Genomic DNA, 16,969 nt, shown 5'->3' on the forward strand with positions numbered 1-16,969 from the left:
AAAAGAAATCTGTAATTAATTGGGATTTCTATGAAAAATATTTTGTATTTGTTTGTATCAAAACCTGCAAAATTACCAAGAAATACACAATTACTACATCAGCCTTGAGTTAAAAAAAAGTTCCAAATTTTCCACTATTTGTTACAAGATTGAATAGAGTGCTGATTCTCTCAGATTATTCAAAACCCATGTAAGAGATTTGTACTTAATTAAATGAAACAATTTTATTATAACAATATAAAAAGCATAAGAAAATTTCTAAATGAAGCCTAAAGGAAACACAAAAGAATTTCCCTGATCTTCAGTAATGTCTGAGAAATTCATTACAAATCCCTGAATTTTATGAAGTGGGAAGTAAACATGACTGGAGTAAAAGGTTATGCTATCATAAAAAAATGCTTTGCTTATTCAGAAAAATGTAGCTCTATTTTAATTGACTCCACAGCAGCTCAAAATATCCAGCACTAGTGAATGTCCTCTGGTAGGTTCTGTAAAATTAATGAAGCCTCATTTGAAGAGCTTACTAAGCTATTTTAGGACTGTGGCTGAGAAGTGGGGTGGGATTAATGGAGTTTAGGACAGTATTATTAGAGCTGCTGTTTAGGAAGGCAAACCAGATTGTGAACTGTGGAATTAACAGCAGCTCCTTTTAAAGAGAATATATTTCAAACATTCATTTTGAATAAAAAGGAACAGCACTTCACAGACAGTTATTTGGTTTCAGGTTACCAATTACAGAACATGGCTGTTTCTGCAGCTTCCTTTAGGCTATTTTGCATTTATTCTTTTAGAAACCCCAGCACTGGAAATCTCCAATGACACTGGATCACTGTGCTGAGTTTTATAGAAAAAAATGAAGTTGTCTGGCTAAAAACCTGTCCCTAGTTATGATTGAACCATATTGTGAGAAATGGCATAAATAACCCAGGACAATGAACAGCAGTGCTCCAAACCATGCATTTTGACCCCATAGGTGACACTAACATGCTAAAATCCAAATAAATACAGAATGTGACTTCTTATTTATCTACTCTCCTACACGTCATTTGCCAGCAGAATTTATAGCACTGTGCCTCATTAACTAATCCTACCAAAACAAATAAAATACACAGTCCTTAGGCTCTTCTTGCAAGTCCTTCACAAGGCGTGAAACAACATTTGGAATGGCAAATACTGTGAGAGACATAAATGAAAGCCTTTGTTCTAAAGTTAGAAGAAAATTTACTCAATAAATCACAACAGAAAACTGAGTCAGACCTCTTGAAAAGCCAGGCTTTACTGGACAGGAATTATACCTCTCTTTGAACTTGGATTCAGTAGTTACCTCCTGAAGGGCATAAATCAAATGAATGCTTGCAAAATGTATGGTGCTTTGCAGGTAAAAAATTATACCAAAATCCCATGTAAACACAGAGCATAACAGTCTTCAAAAGTAATCATAGCAATTAATATGGAAGTCCCATTCCAAACAATATTTTTTCAGGCTGGATAATGGGATAGCTGATGATCACACCACATGATGATGATCATTTTCATTGATTGCTCAAATGTTAATTAAGAGCCATAAACATAAGGGTTTTTTTTAAAAAATTCTTTTACCTGGAGTCAGAAATTCTACAAAAGAAAACAATACCTAGTCCTTAGCCTCATCCATTTGCACAGTTGATGGATTTGTTTTATTTATTATCTTGGTGCCTTCACCAGAGGAATGTTCAGAGACCTCTGACACTTCACAAAGACATTCAGAGAAGTGGAGTTCTTAATTCAAAGAAATTCTCATTTAATTTGAAACAAACAGTAGTATCATGTGAAAAGCTCTCAGCTGGGCACAAATTGCAGCCCTGAGGAGACATACTATTGATCTGAGGACATCACCAGAATAAAAAACATCCTGTCTTAAGCAAAGGAGAATGTGAGGAAGCCTCTGTAAAGAAGATGTGCTATCGAATCCCCAGCCCTGGATGATGCACAAAAAAAACTGTGCAAAGCCTTGGAAAAAACTGATTGGAAATTTCCTAATTATAATAGTTCTCAAATTTCTGAAAAGTTTGGAAACTCCAGAGCACTGAATAACTGATTAATTTATTCTGTTTTACTAAAACACAAATACAGACAACCAAGGCTCTGTATGCAAGCTATCCTGACATCAGTACCAAAGAAAATACTGGCACTATAAATCCAGGATTCTCCCCACAAAAATAATGGCTGGCAATATATTTAACACCTAACAGCACTTTACAGAACATAGATCTTGTTAAAAAAAATTGAGAGTCCTATATTTGATAGAGGCAACTCTGCTGAAACTCTGTATTGGGTTTTCATCCAAGGCATTTGATTTATTTTATGACATCCAAAGCTTACATTAAACAGAATTAATGGGAAACACATTAGAAGGATTAAAAACAGTATCACCAAAAAAATAGAGGTGGACAGGGTTATTACACACAACTATCTTTGGGAAGAATTGATTCCATCTTGATTTTGATCTTATTTCTAAGGCTGACTGAGAAGGAGGCTGCCTAGTGGACACACACCCCTGCAGGACAGCTTGATGCTCAACAGGTTCTCTACAACTTATTTGGCTTTCACAAAGAATGCAACATTAAATAAAATATTACATGAAAACAAACTCAAACAAAATTCTGAGAGAATTTTGAACAAAATTCACAGCAGAATAAATTCACCTTAGTCAGCAATATCCTCTTATAGAATTGTACTAGCTGCAGAACCAACAGGAATTTATTTTATCATTGTGAAGTTGCATGTCCAAATGTTTATGCTATTGCATGCTTTTGAAAGTAAATATTTTCATCATCTACCCTATCTCTAGGCAAAGAACATGGAATATACATTCTGCTGAAATGATTTATCCATACATTTTAAATCAGAGTTTGGATAGATATAAATATAACCCTCAGCACTATTACATAAATACAGCACCATGATAATCTCAAGTATTTTTTTAAATAAAAGCAGTATTTCTTATAAATAGCTTGACTAAGAGTATTGTTTCTGGTTTAGGTTCAGCACTGCTAAGGGTTTTGTTTAAGATCAGGGTATGAGTTGGCAGGAAATACAGCTCTATACTGTGCCTGACATAATATAAATTGTTCCTGGGAACGTCGAAGTACAGGCAAACTATCATAAAATGAAAAGAAATCAATGCAAAACTTTTCCTACTTGACAAGCAGCTTGACCCCCATCAATTTTGCAATAATTTCTTTCCCTCCTTTATTGAATTTACCCCCCTTTATTGAATTGACAACTTGCTACCACATCCTAAATGCTACAGAATTCCTTTCTAGCACTCACAGTTACACAAGGTATGTTCACGTGAACCAAAAAAACAATCCAGGCCCTTGCAAATTCTAATGAAAAATCCTGTATTGTTTAGGGGGAAAATGGAGCAACTTCCAGCCTTAAATACATCCCCATACTGCAAATCAATCCCTGAATTGTTCTAATGCAAGAATTTGGGCCAGGGCCTTTATGATTTATCTTTGTGACAACAGGACACTGAATTGTGGTGGTTTATTTGAAGAGTATAAACTCTAGTTTCATGTGTCATTCATCTTGTTATTTAAATGACACTGAGTTGAAAGGACACACTACCATACACTTTCAAATCTCTTGAGTTTCAGTCCAGTGTTCTATTCACTTTCACATCTATATTGATCCAACTTTTATTAGTTGGAAGTCTTCCTCTTTTATCGGCGTTATTTTCATCTTTAGACCTTTATGTGACACAAAAAGCTCCAGGCTGCTAATCACATTTATTCTTTTTCTGCCATGGAGTAACTCCAGGAGTCTCCCTGTGTGCCCTAAGATGTTGACACATATTGTTGGCACATCTTGTTGTTCTATCTGTGTAATTCAGCAGCAAGTCAAGAGAAGGGAGTTGTGTCCTTCACATGAATGAGCCAAAGGGGGTGTGAAATGTTTTGTCATTTCTGCAGGTCCCTAAATCTGGGATATTTTACAAGAGATTGCAGACCAATAGAGATATGAGATGTCATCATCCAAGTACTAAAAGTCTTCTGTGTTGTATTTGGAAAGATCCAAAAGCCTTAGGAACAAGTGGGGCTTCCTTGATGAATTATGAAAGCAGGAATCCTGCCCTGGATGAATAAGAATTTATGAAAATATAGAGACCCATCACAGGCTCACTAAAGCCACAGGACTTAGAAGATTAGTCCTGAGCCTCCACTATCCTGTCAATATTTCATCTAAACTAGACAAGATTTGCATTTCTCCCTAGTCTATTCCATTCTCAGAGGTTTTAAGTGACGATTTTTGACCTATGAATACACATTGAGTTATTCTTTAACCTCAAATAGACATCATAGCAGCCCAAGCTTATTATAAAACTAAAACCTGTAAATCTACATTGCCATCATGTTCACTGAGATTATTCACATTAATCTCTGCAGCTGCTAGCACTGACAAGGAGCAACAGAATTAACAGCACTTCTTTGAGTGTAAAAAACCTGATTCTTACCAAATTCACAATACAGTTAATGTACATTTTGTTTGCCAAACAAAAGTTTGATAAAATATTTGCTAGATTTTTATTACTTGTTGATAATAAGGTTTATTTCATGGTAACTTGTGTGGATTGATCAATTTGAACAGATACAGGCCAAGACCTATTTGATAGAACCTGGCTTAAAAGTGGTTTAGAATTTACTAATACTGATATTGAATGGTTTGACAAAAAACTGATTTATAAAGAAGGTGCACAGATTGCTAATTGCTGGTTATTTGCACAGAGCACTTTAAATCAGCCTAAGCTAATTGTCCAAAGGAGATCAGCACTCAGGCAGTTTTGTGCATAGAAACCATTGGGTATTAAGGCAATTTATCAAACAGTCTTGAGAGAGCAAGTAGTTTCTAAAAAAGTGGAGGAAAGAGAAGGAAATAATTCAGGCAATGCTGAAAATCTGTTCCATAGTATCTAGAATAAGGAGGCCTCAGGGTAGTCTTCTGAAATTGCTGACAGTGTTAACCTGAAGATTGCTAATGCTTGTTTTCCCACTGAAAATATTTACTAAGTTTTAGTTTGTTTAGCTAAAATTCTGCTTTGCAGCACAAACAGCAGCATTAGCAAGTCAGAGTCCTCCTCTTCCTTATATTTTATGTTTTTTCAAATGCAAACATGCAAGAAGGTTGATACCTTGCAGTCAACACATATGTCAATCAACCTTTGCTGTACACAGTATTATTAGAACTGCAGATGGCATTTCATCAAATTGATTATAGAAAATGTCATGCTAATTAAAATAGAGAATGCTTTCTGATTTAATAAACAGGGGGTGCTAGACAATTCTTTGTCTAGTGAAGTGTTTACTAATTAAATAGTCATTTACAGAGATATTAGAGATACAGACCAAATTGCAATATGTTACTAAAGTCACGTGTCAGCTGAGCAAGATTTCCACTGCTCTTCTAAAAGGTCAGGATGTTAGCAATGCTCTCAAGACAAAAATTATTCTGGACTAGTTTTATAATGCAATGTACTCTTGGAATGTACTCCTCCAGACAATCCTTTAGGATATAGAAGATTTCCTATTCAAAATGGCTTGAAAAGTTGTACACACAGGTAATTCCTGTTCTTTCTGATCCCTACTTCCTTTTCCCATCTATGCCCAAAGCAAACAAGCCAAAAACCAGACAGAGATCTTATGGTGCAGCAGCTACAGGAATGGAGGTGGCACAGTGACAGTAGCACCCTGCCAGGCACAAATTAATTAGCTCTGCTCTTCCTACCTTCTTGAACTTCAGAATGAAGTGGCCAGGCATGGACTGACCTAGAAAATTCAAATTTCCATCCATACTCAATGTATCTTCCTCTTTTCCTAATCTGGTCATTGGTTTGCAAAGCAAGTCAAGCTCAATTCCTGCCAATTTTCAGTGGTCCTAGTTACTCTGGCATATTGATGTATGAAAATCTTAAACTCTGCTCAACAGCCAATATTCATTTATGAAATCCATTTCTTCCTTGTCATGCAGCTGCACAGGATTCATGCCTCAGTATCACACTATCCCCATGCCCACGTCAAACAGAACAGGGGGACCAGACAGCTCCTGAATATTAACAAATCCACTGGGAGATTGATTTACAGGGAAAAAAAGAAAAAAAAAAAAACAAAACAACCAACAGTGAAATATATAGTGCAGTTGAGCCAAGCCTCTGGAGTCTGAAACAAGAGGAAACATTCACTGTGGGAGGCAAGAAGGAGGACAGTGACCAGCAGCCACAGGTCATTATGTCTGTGACAACCCAGCTGGATAACATCACTGTCTGCTGCCTAAGCCACTTCTAGACATGTTGGAAAGGTGGAAACACAAGGGAATTACTTCACAAAGACAACAAAGATAGAGGCAGATAAATTGAAATGCAGGTGACCACAGAGATTGAATAAAGCTGCAGCCACTGTCCTGGGGCTCTATCCAGACACGTCCTGCAATCCAGGTGTGCTGTCAGCTCAGTTTTCACACAAAACTAAACCATATATTCCTCTACTATGTGCTGCCATGATAATGGAAAGCTGTTCTAATTTAGAAATTTCCAAGTTTTTCCAAGAAGTTTATCAAATCACTCATGGCTTAAGTTGTAAGTGTTTGAGGGCTCTGGTCCTGCTATCCCTGGCACTGAGCAGCAACAGCTTGTGGAAGATATTTCTTTCCCAGTCTTCCTGGATGAACAAATTGTCAGGCATTTCTCTTCTGCTCCCCTGGTACTCTGCTTGGCAGTGAGCAGAGCACCTTTACATGGATCTGCTCACTCAAAACTTGTCAAATCAAGGCTGCCCCAGCAGGGTCTGTCTCATTTTCTCTTCCAAGAGCACACTCAGAATAACACAACTACATCTGAGCTTCAGCTTTCCAAAATCACAATCTGCAAGCAAGATGTTGACATTGTTAATGGAGTTGTCTATCAGCTAAAAGAAGTTGAAAGAAAATAAGAATTGCGCCATAATTATTCTCCTGTAAGAAGAATTATTATTTTAGAACACAACTGGTCAAAGCACTACAAAGTAAATTAACAAAAATAAATGAAAACACAAAGATCTAAGTGCATGCCAGAATAAATGGCAGGCAGTTATCTAACCCAAAGAGCAATGAGTTGATGGACTAAAGCACAAAATGTGACTGTTTCTAGCATTCCTCCCCATGCTTTCCCCATCCCACTATTCATAATGCAGAAATCTCCATCTGTATCTTTGTCATTACTTGGAGGAAAATGTCAGGGATATTCATTCCTCCTCATAGAGCAAAGCACTGAACATGATTTCATTGTGTTAAAAGCTAGGATAATAGACTTCAGTCTATTAGTCCATTCCAATTTGTTTGAGATGCAATTAACAGTAAATCAGCACCAAAAGAAAGGGAGGGGAAGTGGCTGCATTGGCAGAGCCTTCCTTCTAGGCCACATCACTGCTCTAGTACCACACAGCTTTGGGTACCTACACTTTTCTCTAGCCATTCTTTATGTCAAAAAAAAAAAAAAAAAGAGAGACAGAGGATCCAACTAGATAAAATTATAAGAAATTTTAAAGATGATGAGTGGTGAAATGTCTAACACTTTGGTTTTCCCATTCCCAGGGTCCACATTACACAGTGATGGTGAAACATCAAACATTGGTATTTTGCCAGCTCTGAAATTCTGACAAAACTCCTCAGTTTTCCCAACTTCTTGGGAACATTTTTGCTCTCCTGCATTGCACCAAGGGCCATTCCTGAGCCAGTTTGGCAATGGACCCAGACAGCTGTTGTTCAAATAGCGTACACGTCCCTGGACCACTGTGAAAATTAGGGAACAAATTCTCTGTTTTGGTCACACATGCCATTCCAGCCTCTTCCCCAGAGGGATAATAAAGCACCACAGTAGAGCAGCACTTCTCTGGGAGCCCTGGGAGCTGACCTTTGTGCTGAGCCAGGGCAGGTGGAACAGGGACAGCTCCGCTCTGGGGCCGGCGGCGCGGCCCGGGCCGGATTTCACACAGGCTGCTCAGCTGGCAAGGCTGCACTCTGGAGAGGACAGTGATTGCAGTGAGGGGAGATTTACATGCTTCTCTACTCCTACATAACTGCAAATCTCAAATAAAACAGTATTTCAGCTTGCAATAGGAATGTGAACACCCTCAGCCTTCTAAACAAGCACTCCTGAGGGCTCACCATTGTCTCTGCTTCTGCAGTGCTCCAGATGAAACTGGCATTTCCCAGAAAAGCCCAACAAGTGAGAAAATTAAAATTCAATGGCTATGTACATATCCCAGTAAAAGGGCAGTCTCTGGAGCAGCCACAGGGCTGCAGTTTCCTCACTCCCTTTAGTCCCCATGAGGGTATCTCAGCAAGCTGACTCAGGCAGAGCTGGTGGCTCAGTGCCCAGCACCATGCTCAGACAGTGAAAATATCACAGCTCTGATATCCACGTGCCCTAGGACTGTCCTTAACAAGCTCTAACCCAGCTCCTGAGAGACTGGCACACCCAGCAAAGCACATCCAGGGCAAACAGGGTCATGGAGCAGGATTTCCAGCTCTACTCTGACAATGCTGAATCCTTTTTGTTTTATACTACCAAAGGACAAACAAAGGATTTTATTATAAAAGTAAACAAAGGGAAGCAACTTTTTGTTCACAATTGTTTAACTTGCTTCTTCCAAATCTCATTCTGATTTATGAGAACAAGATGTTGATTAAATGAAGATCATTAGCTTGGAAGAATTATCATGCACCCAGTAATATATAAATCAGACCAAGGCACTGTTTTGCTATTTTATTTGTACCTTTCTATGAACCTTAAATACTTGTCTATATTAAATTATTTCTACTGATAAGTCAGTCATCTGTACTTTGAATAGAAAACACAGATTCAAGAGTCACATGTGCCATTAACATTTTTGCCCAGAAATATTAAATTCTGTGTCTCTAAATTCAACTCACAAAGTGAAAGCAGTTTAGGTGTTGTTTTCACATGTGTTCATCACCTACCATAATACTGAAATTCTTGGGAAATAACCATGCCAGGTAATTGGAAAATGAAATGGTGAGTGTGTAGGCATCTCATCAGCATAGATATGGAAACACAGATTTGGCACCAGCATTTGAAAACACTGGCAGAATTTCCTTTGGCTTTCATTCATTTTGGATGCCATTGTTTCATCTGCACATGTAATTCCACTGTTCTGTTTGCAGGATCACCAGGACAGTGCTTGGCTGCACCCACCAGGTCCTGCCCTGCCTGGCACACTCTGGGCAAGCCCTGGAAGAGCAGGAAGCAGCTCTGGAGAGCAAATGACCCAGGAAAGTGCCCTATCCTCAGCATCCAAACAGAAAACTCAGGTGTAAGCTCAAACTCACACAAACAAGCCTTCTGATCAAAACACATCAGCATTAAGCCTGTCATACTGGCCTGGAAAGGATTCTGATTGCATTTTGGAGCACTTGCCAACAGATTTTATTTGGCTCAAAGATGAAGTCTCAGTTCCAAAAGGAAAGAGACACAAGCAATTAAGTCTCTATCTTAACATTATCATCATGTACTTCACTTTGCTTCTTTCAAAATTACAAAGGTGACACATTGGTAAGGGACATTTTGTGCAGCTTATCTTTACAATTAATTTAAAATAAAATGTAGCTGAATGGGAATATTGCAAGAAGAAGAAAATCAAGGAGAGGTTGAACAATAGAATTCTTGGCAAGCCAGCAACTCTTCTGTACCAGCATGAACATTTAGTGGCAATTTGACAGCATTCCCAACAAATGGAGGAGCACAGGCCTCCTCCAGGTGTGATGTACAAGTGAGACAGCAGACCTATTCTCCATGCTTTAGTCATACATGAGTTTCAAAGAATGAATATTTAAATTATGCTTCCAAATTTATCCTAATAATTATTCCATAGAATTACACCTCCTACCTGTTTCTGAGCAGAGAATTCAAGCAATTCAGCTTTTATTTTCTATTTGAATTAGGATCCCCTTCCAGATTAACATTATTACTCATTTTATTAATTTCTGGTTTTCCCTAAGTAAAAGTGTCATTTTTTCATTGAAACATTAACTTCATTAGGAAGTCCACAGTTGTTCAATAACTGCTTTAGACACACAGAAAATATTCTGTTCAAAGTTTAACACACCTGTCTGGATTTCTTTTATTTTTGTACCATAAAAAAAAAGAAGGAAAGTAACTAGAAGGATTGAATAAAATAGAGTGCCATAGCTGAAAAGTATGTACCTGGTGCTCATAATTAGCAATTATTAACTGGATCTAGAATAAGCGCCATTACATTACGTGGAAAGCCCCAGTAGGAAGATTCTTGAATTTTTATCTCTACTCCATTACCAAGGAGATAAAGGCATGCAAGAATGGCTGATCCAAATACATTAGCAGGAACAAAATTTGTTTTGGTGTAACTTTGCTTTTGGCAGAACATCCATATTTTCACACCTAAACATTTTGCTTTGGAAGAATATTAAACATCTTTCTAAATGAGGGATTTTAAATTTGTTTACACTTACCCATTTTTATCATCTTTAGCAAATATTTTCCTGATGGTGAAATTGTCAAACAGATTTTGTTATTTTCATTTTTCATGCAATTTAGAAATACAAATCCTTCATGCACCTAATTGAAACGCAGACAGAAATGCTCCCACATTTCCCAATTGCAGATCACTTTTAGTAGTTCTAAAGACAAACTTATTGCAGTTTACAGGTTGAAATTTAAGTCATTACAAGGAAGCCACTTAGTAGTTCAACATACTCATGTGAAGTATATGAATTTGATATTGTTTTCCAAATTATATATTCCAAGTACATAAAGGCTGGACCATCAGAACTGATGGAAGCAGAATAGATTGCATTCATTTTATGCAGTGCATTCAGAGATTTCAGGGCCAAAAGAGCTCATTATGTACTTCTATCCTGAATTCTTTCAGAGCCAAGATTACAGGATTTTGACCTGCAATTCTGGCACCAGGCCTGTAATTTCCTGTTGGGTTTTCCCATGCAGGCTTGTTTTAAACACTTTAGTGCAGAATCCACCACAGCTCTTGATACTATGAGCTGACAAAGTGAAAAAACAAATCCCACTAGGATGTCATTAACACCTTACTTAAAGACCTTTCACTATAATAATGCTTGGGGGGAATTAGCAATAAAAGAAATCCATTTAATTTTACTGTGTAATGTGAAGCACACTAAGAAGATGCCAGAATTTGGAGCCTGTTCTGCTCTGTTCTGTAGAGTGCCCAGTTCAACTGTCTGAATCCAGCTTATGGCACTGAAACAATTCACTGTTGGGGTAAAAACACAGGTTAGGTGATACAGTGATGTATCCAAAGACCAACTACTCGATTTCTATTACATAATTTAATTAAGTTGTGCATATAAATTTCTGTACTCCATATAAAATCACACATATTCAATCTGCACAAAGCAGAAACATTCCTTTTTCTGCCATGGCATTTTCCCTGAGCATGAAACTCAACAGGAAGTGACAGCATTACTGTTTCTGTAACACTTACTTTCATCTTAGACAAAAAAAAAAGAGCAGCATTTTATCAGCTTTCAACACACAGCCCTGAACTGGAAACAGAGGTATTCCACCTTTTTTCTCCAAGAAAAGAATCCAGAATTGGAGCTTCCCAGGAAGGAAACTATTTCCTGGGAAGAAAATAGCTACTACATTTGAAGATAGATGTCTTGTTTCAAGCAGGTGCCAAGAACTCTTGGCCTGATACCAATGACTCCAAGAAAGATTTTTCACATTCCTTACTCAGTAGCAGGGCAGAGGAAGAAAAGCTTCCAAGCTCCCTGGAGTGAAATAACAGCACCATAAGTCTGTGCTCAGTGATGAGGACATGCTTGGCATGTTTGGTTTTGGGAGATGAGAAGGGAGGAGAGGAAAGTATTTAATTCTCTCTTAAAAAAAAAAAAAAGAAGAAAAAGAAAAAAATACATTAGCTCTTGGCAGGAGCAGATTACTTATTCCATATAGCAAGGAAAGCAGCTGAGAGAAAAATGTAACTTTCAAAATATTTGAAACTCATTGCTGACAAAGTTTGGCACAGCTTGGACCTGGCACTTGCTTCAGACTTAATCACTGTTCTCCTTTCCTCTAGGAGAAATATGGGGAGTATACAACATCTAAAGCAAAGAAAAATAAATTCATTTTCAGTAAATAAGCAATATCTACAGGAGTACCTATGAAATATAATTTTATTTTCAGCTATGAAAAGACAAAAAGCTGTCACTCATGTTTCTACAGTCTTATAGCCAGTTAAACACTCTTCTTCTGAGACACCAAAAGGAAACAGAAATAAAGCATAATGAGATAAACAATCTGCATCCCATTTTTTCAAACCTGATTTTTGTCTTTTTTTAAGACAAAAAAAGCTTTGAAATCTTTCAGCACAGAGTTATTTCCAAGTTCTAGGTTTCTAGGTACTATTTCTAATCAGCATCTGAGATTCTATTGCATTTATTTTTCACTTATAAAACAGACACTCGAGGGGGGATAAACAGTCCAATGCCAGCACACCCTAACCCAGCTAAATGCTAAAGTGATGTGGCATCTAACTCTATATGGCATTTATTTTTACATATTTCATCAGAAAAATGTTCATGCACTAATTATAAATGCAATAAAAAAGTCCTAAAAATATTTAACAAATTGTAAATATGAGCTACATTGTGTAGACCACATCAGGATTTCTTATAACCTTGTATAATATAATACTCACCCTTTTTTAAGAGCATACTCATCCTGTTGTGAAGTTCTGCTACCTGTCTGATAAGTGTTCACGCACTGACCCATTCAATATGTCCAATTAAAATCAGTCATGTCACATAATGTGATTGTTCATCACACACCAAGAGAATAGTATCAATTCCAGAATTTCACAGACAGTTTATTTTAAAAAAGAATACAGTTCACATAGCAAAAATGTGAAGTGAACTCTTCTAAGTAGCAATCAAGAAATGCAGTGCCTATTAAAATCATGAGTTTTGTGTCCAATTCTGGGCCCCTCACTTTAGGAGGGACGTTGAGATGCTTGAGCGTGTCCAAAGGAGAGCAACGAGGCTGGTGAGGGGCTTGGAACACAAGCCATATGAAGAGCGACTGAGGGAGCTGGGGTTGTTCAGCCTGGAGAAAAGGAGACTCAGGGGTGACCTTATCACCCTCTTCAACTTCCTGAAGGGTAGCTGTGGTGAGCTGGGGGTCGGTCTCTTTCTCCGGGCAACAACCGACAGAACAAGAGGACACAGTCTCAAGCTGCGCCAAGGGAGATGCAAGCTAGAAATAAGGAGGAAGTATTTTACAGAAAGAGTAGTCAAATACTGGAATCATCTACCCAGGGAGGTCGTGGAGTCACCATCCCTCGAAGAGTTTAAAAAAAGACTGGATGTGGCACTTGGTGCCATGATCTAGTTGAGGTATTAGAACATGGGTTGGACTCGATGATCTTAAAGGTCTCTTCCAACCTAGAATTTCTGTGTTTCTGTGTTTCTGTGTTTCTGAGTTAGTGCAAAATCAGAAGAGGACAGAGTGATGTCCAGCACTGTGAGGCCAAGGAGCAGCTGAGAGGTGTGGCTGAGCAGATGCACAGAGAGAGAGGAGGAGGATGAGAGCCCTGAGCCTGGGAAGGGCTCATGTCTGAGACCAGATCTGAACCTGCTCCCCTGGCACAGCACCAATCACTTCATCTAGACCATGAATTCATTTAGAGTCACTTGTGCACCAGGGATGCTGCCCAAACTGATATATAAATAATCAATATCATTGACAACATGCATCGGCAAGTGCAAAACTAGTGATTTTTTCCCCTTTAAACAGGTTTTTCTTCCATAATTAGACTTTAATGAATGATTTTCATAAATGTCAAATGAAACATTTGAATAGTAAGTCAGTTTAGAGAAAATGTTAAACTGTTTTAAAGCCTAATACATTGAGGCACCTCCTGACTGGTAAGTCATAGAAGCAAAGCCCCGAGAGCAAAGCCCAGCAGCGACAAGGGCGCTGCTTTCTACATCACTCGCACTGATCACATCCAGAGTGTTTTGCCTGTCACCCAGAGCAACTTCAGCTATAAAAGCATCCTGTCTAGCTTTGTATCCTTTGAGTTCAAAACGATTTTGAGCAGCTTGAGCACAGAACCAGTTTATAATACTTTATGCTGGGATTGCTCACAGTGCCACTGGCAGTGATGGAGGTGCTGATGCCCTCATTAGATGGCAGCTAAAATTGTGCTGGCCAGGAGAATCCCAACCAGTTATATTTTCCATTTGGACAGCAAATAAAATGGGCAGAATTTCTAGTTCATTTATTAGGATAGGTTTATTTATGTCCCTGCATCCTTCCATTGGTAAAATATTGTAACAAAGATTGAACTGATGCATGGAAAACACTTGAGCTCAGAGAGGCACCTGTGGGAGTCATTTCTGCCCAGGGAAAGGCCACTAGAAAAGGGATTCTGCTTTATATTTCATGGAAGAAATTGTTGTCAAGTCTAGAAGAGTGTATAGAAAAGTAAGTTTCTAGTTTTTCTTCTGCATTTCTGCAGTAAGAGATGCCCTTTCCAGTAGCCCTAGGTTGCATCAACCAGAAAGATAAAGCATTTATAATTTATTAGTTGAACACTTGGATTACTCCTTTTTTTTTTCTTTTTTTTTTATTCTTTTGGGGTTTTTTCACCAGGCTTAATTCTTTTTACATCCAATTTTCTCCAGCTGAACTGAATACTGGAAGAAAAATGGGTAAAACTTATGAGGTTGGTCACTTAACGACAGTTCTAGAGCAAATCATACAGTCAGAGACCAGAAACAATGGCACTGAAGAGCAAAGGGACTGTTAAAGTCACCATGCCTGACCTCTTGCACATCATATTGGAAAACTAAACTGTCCAAAAGCCAGAAATTCTTCTAAAAGGCAGCAACAAGAAGACATAAACATGCCAAACAGAGTATAACTTAAAAGAACGTGTTTAACAGCAATAAAGGTGGACATGAGTCTACACCCAAGTACCTCATTAGTACTACAAAGGTATTTGTAGATTCAGTTTTTCTTCAGACTGTCTGAATTCATTAAATAGGACACAAGAAATGATAAATAAAAATTTTAATCAGGTTTTTCTAGATGTAGTAGTAAAGGAAGAATCTAAGTTTTTAATTTCTCTCTAAAGCTTAAAGCTAGAAGAAAATTAATCACAATCAAATGGGAAAAAAAAAAAACCAAACAAGCAAACAAAACAACAAACCAAAAACACACACAAAAACTCCACCCAGAATCAACAACCAAATCCAAAACAAACAACCAAAACCAAAATCCTGGTTTTTGATATTCACATTTCATCAAAGAATCAGTAGCTGTTTTCAGTTATATTATAGAACCATGAGATAGAAGAAGAGAAGCAGATGCCCTTACAGAGAAGGACACTCAGTGCACAAAATGTGTTTCCAGATGTTCTTCAGCTTGGTGGGAAGCATCTTCTAGAAGAAGCAATAGATAAATTCTCTTAACTGACATGAAGATAGAAAAGATGTGGGGACAATGCTGTAGAAGATAATTGGCATTGCTTGTGGCAGAACCAGAATGAATATTTATCCTGTAGATCAAAAAAAAATCTTAAAAATTGTGCTTGCTTGCTTATAAAGACATGCAAAAATTCTTTTCACGTTTTTCACCAGTGAAATCCTGAAATTAATCTTTCCCCCTCAGAGGAAATAACTAACACTAAGAAAGACATAAGAGGTTATTTCAGGTCACCAACTGGTGATTCCTGTAACACAGAGAGACACAACAAACCCAAAATGTTCCCATAAAATCTAACAGATTTTGCATTCAGTCAACATTAAGAGTTACTGCTATTCATGAAGGACCAGTGCAGGTAATGTTTGAGTGTTACAGGAAATTCACAGCAAATAAAAGGCACGGAAGTAAAAAGTCAGTTCACTGGATTTGAAAAGCAAATTCATACTTACAGACAAACATTTCCCAGTCACTTCAAATCTACAGCAGGCAAAATGAGCTGACAAATCTCTCTTGCTCATCCTGCTATTTTTCAATAGATAGAGAAGATCTCTGGCTGCCCTGGACACTCCTCAGGAGTGATTCTGGAACAGAGCTCAGCAAACCCCCATGGGGATGGAGATGTCGGAGCCTGAATGCAAAACCAGGGAGTTCATCATGAGCCCACTGCACGGGGTGGCTGCACAGGGACAGCAACTCTGCCTGGAGCATGGATATACAGGGGACAGAGCTGTCCCTCCAGCCATGGAGCAGCCAGTCTGACAGAAATAAAGTGCCAAATTATCAAAAGCAGGGTGCCCCCGACACAGGGAATGATTGGCATCTGACTCCACTGGTTCAGAATGCTGAACAATTGCTTTATTAAAACTATATAATATTATATTTATTATATTATATTATATTATATTATATGATATTATATTATATTATATTATATTATATTTATATTGATACTATACTATACTAAATTACATCCTAAAGAAAACGTGTGACCGTCTCCCGACAGTCAGGACACAGCTTCAAGTGATTGGTTAATTATTATTAATATTAATTAACAAATATTAATAAACAACCGTCACCAGAATCCAATTACCAAATCCCTTCAGGTAAACAATCTTCCTAACACATTCCACGTGTACAAAAACAACAAGAGCAGCAAGTAGAGATAGGAATTATTTTCTCTTCTCTCTGTGCTTCTCCAGGAAAAAAACTGAGAGAGAGAATTCTCTCTCTTTCTGTTCAGAGAATGCGAATGCCACACCAAATGACAGAAAGGTGCCACTTCTGTGCCACTCTGGCTACAAAATAAGAATGTGTGAATTTCCTGCAGAAGCAACAGCACATCAGTGGTGTGACTTTCACCACTGGCTTTTTGTCATCTTGCGAGGACTTTAACCTCATTATATTCTAGGTGCAGCACTTTATACGCTGCTACAT

The 16,969-nt window shown here is 37.9% G+C and overlaps 1 protein-coding gene across 2 annotated transcripts in view; it reads right to left on the reverse strand.

Moving 5' to 3' along the window:
• DPP10 (dipeptidyl peptidase like 10) overlaps positions 1 to 16,969 on the reverse strand; it is a 438,506-nt gene that overhangs the window by 128,767 nt on the left and 292,770 nt on the right. The window lies entirely within an intron of this gene.

The sequence above is a fragment of the Molothrus aeneus genome, chromosome 7 (assembly GCF_037042795.1).
Source record: "Molothrus aeneus isolate 106 chromosome 7, BPBGC_Maene_1.0, whole genome shotgun sequence".
Taxonomy (NCBI): Eukaryota; Metazoa; Chordata; class Aves; order Passeriformes; family Icteridae; genus Molothrus; species Molothrus aeneus.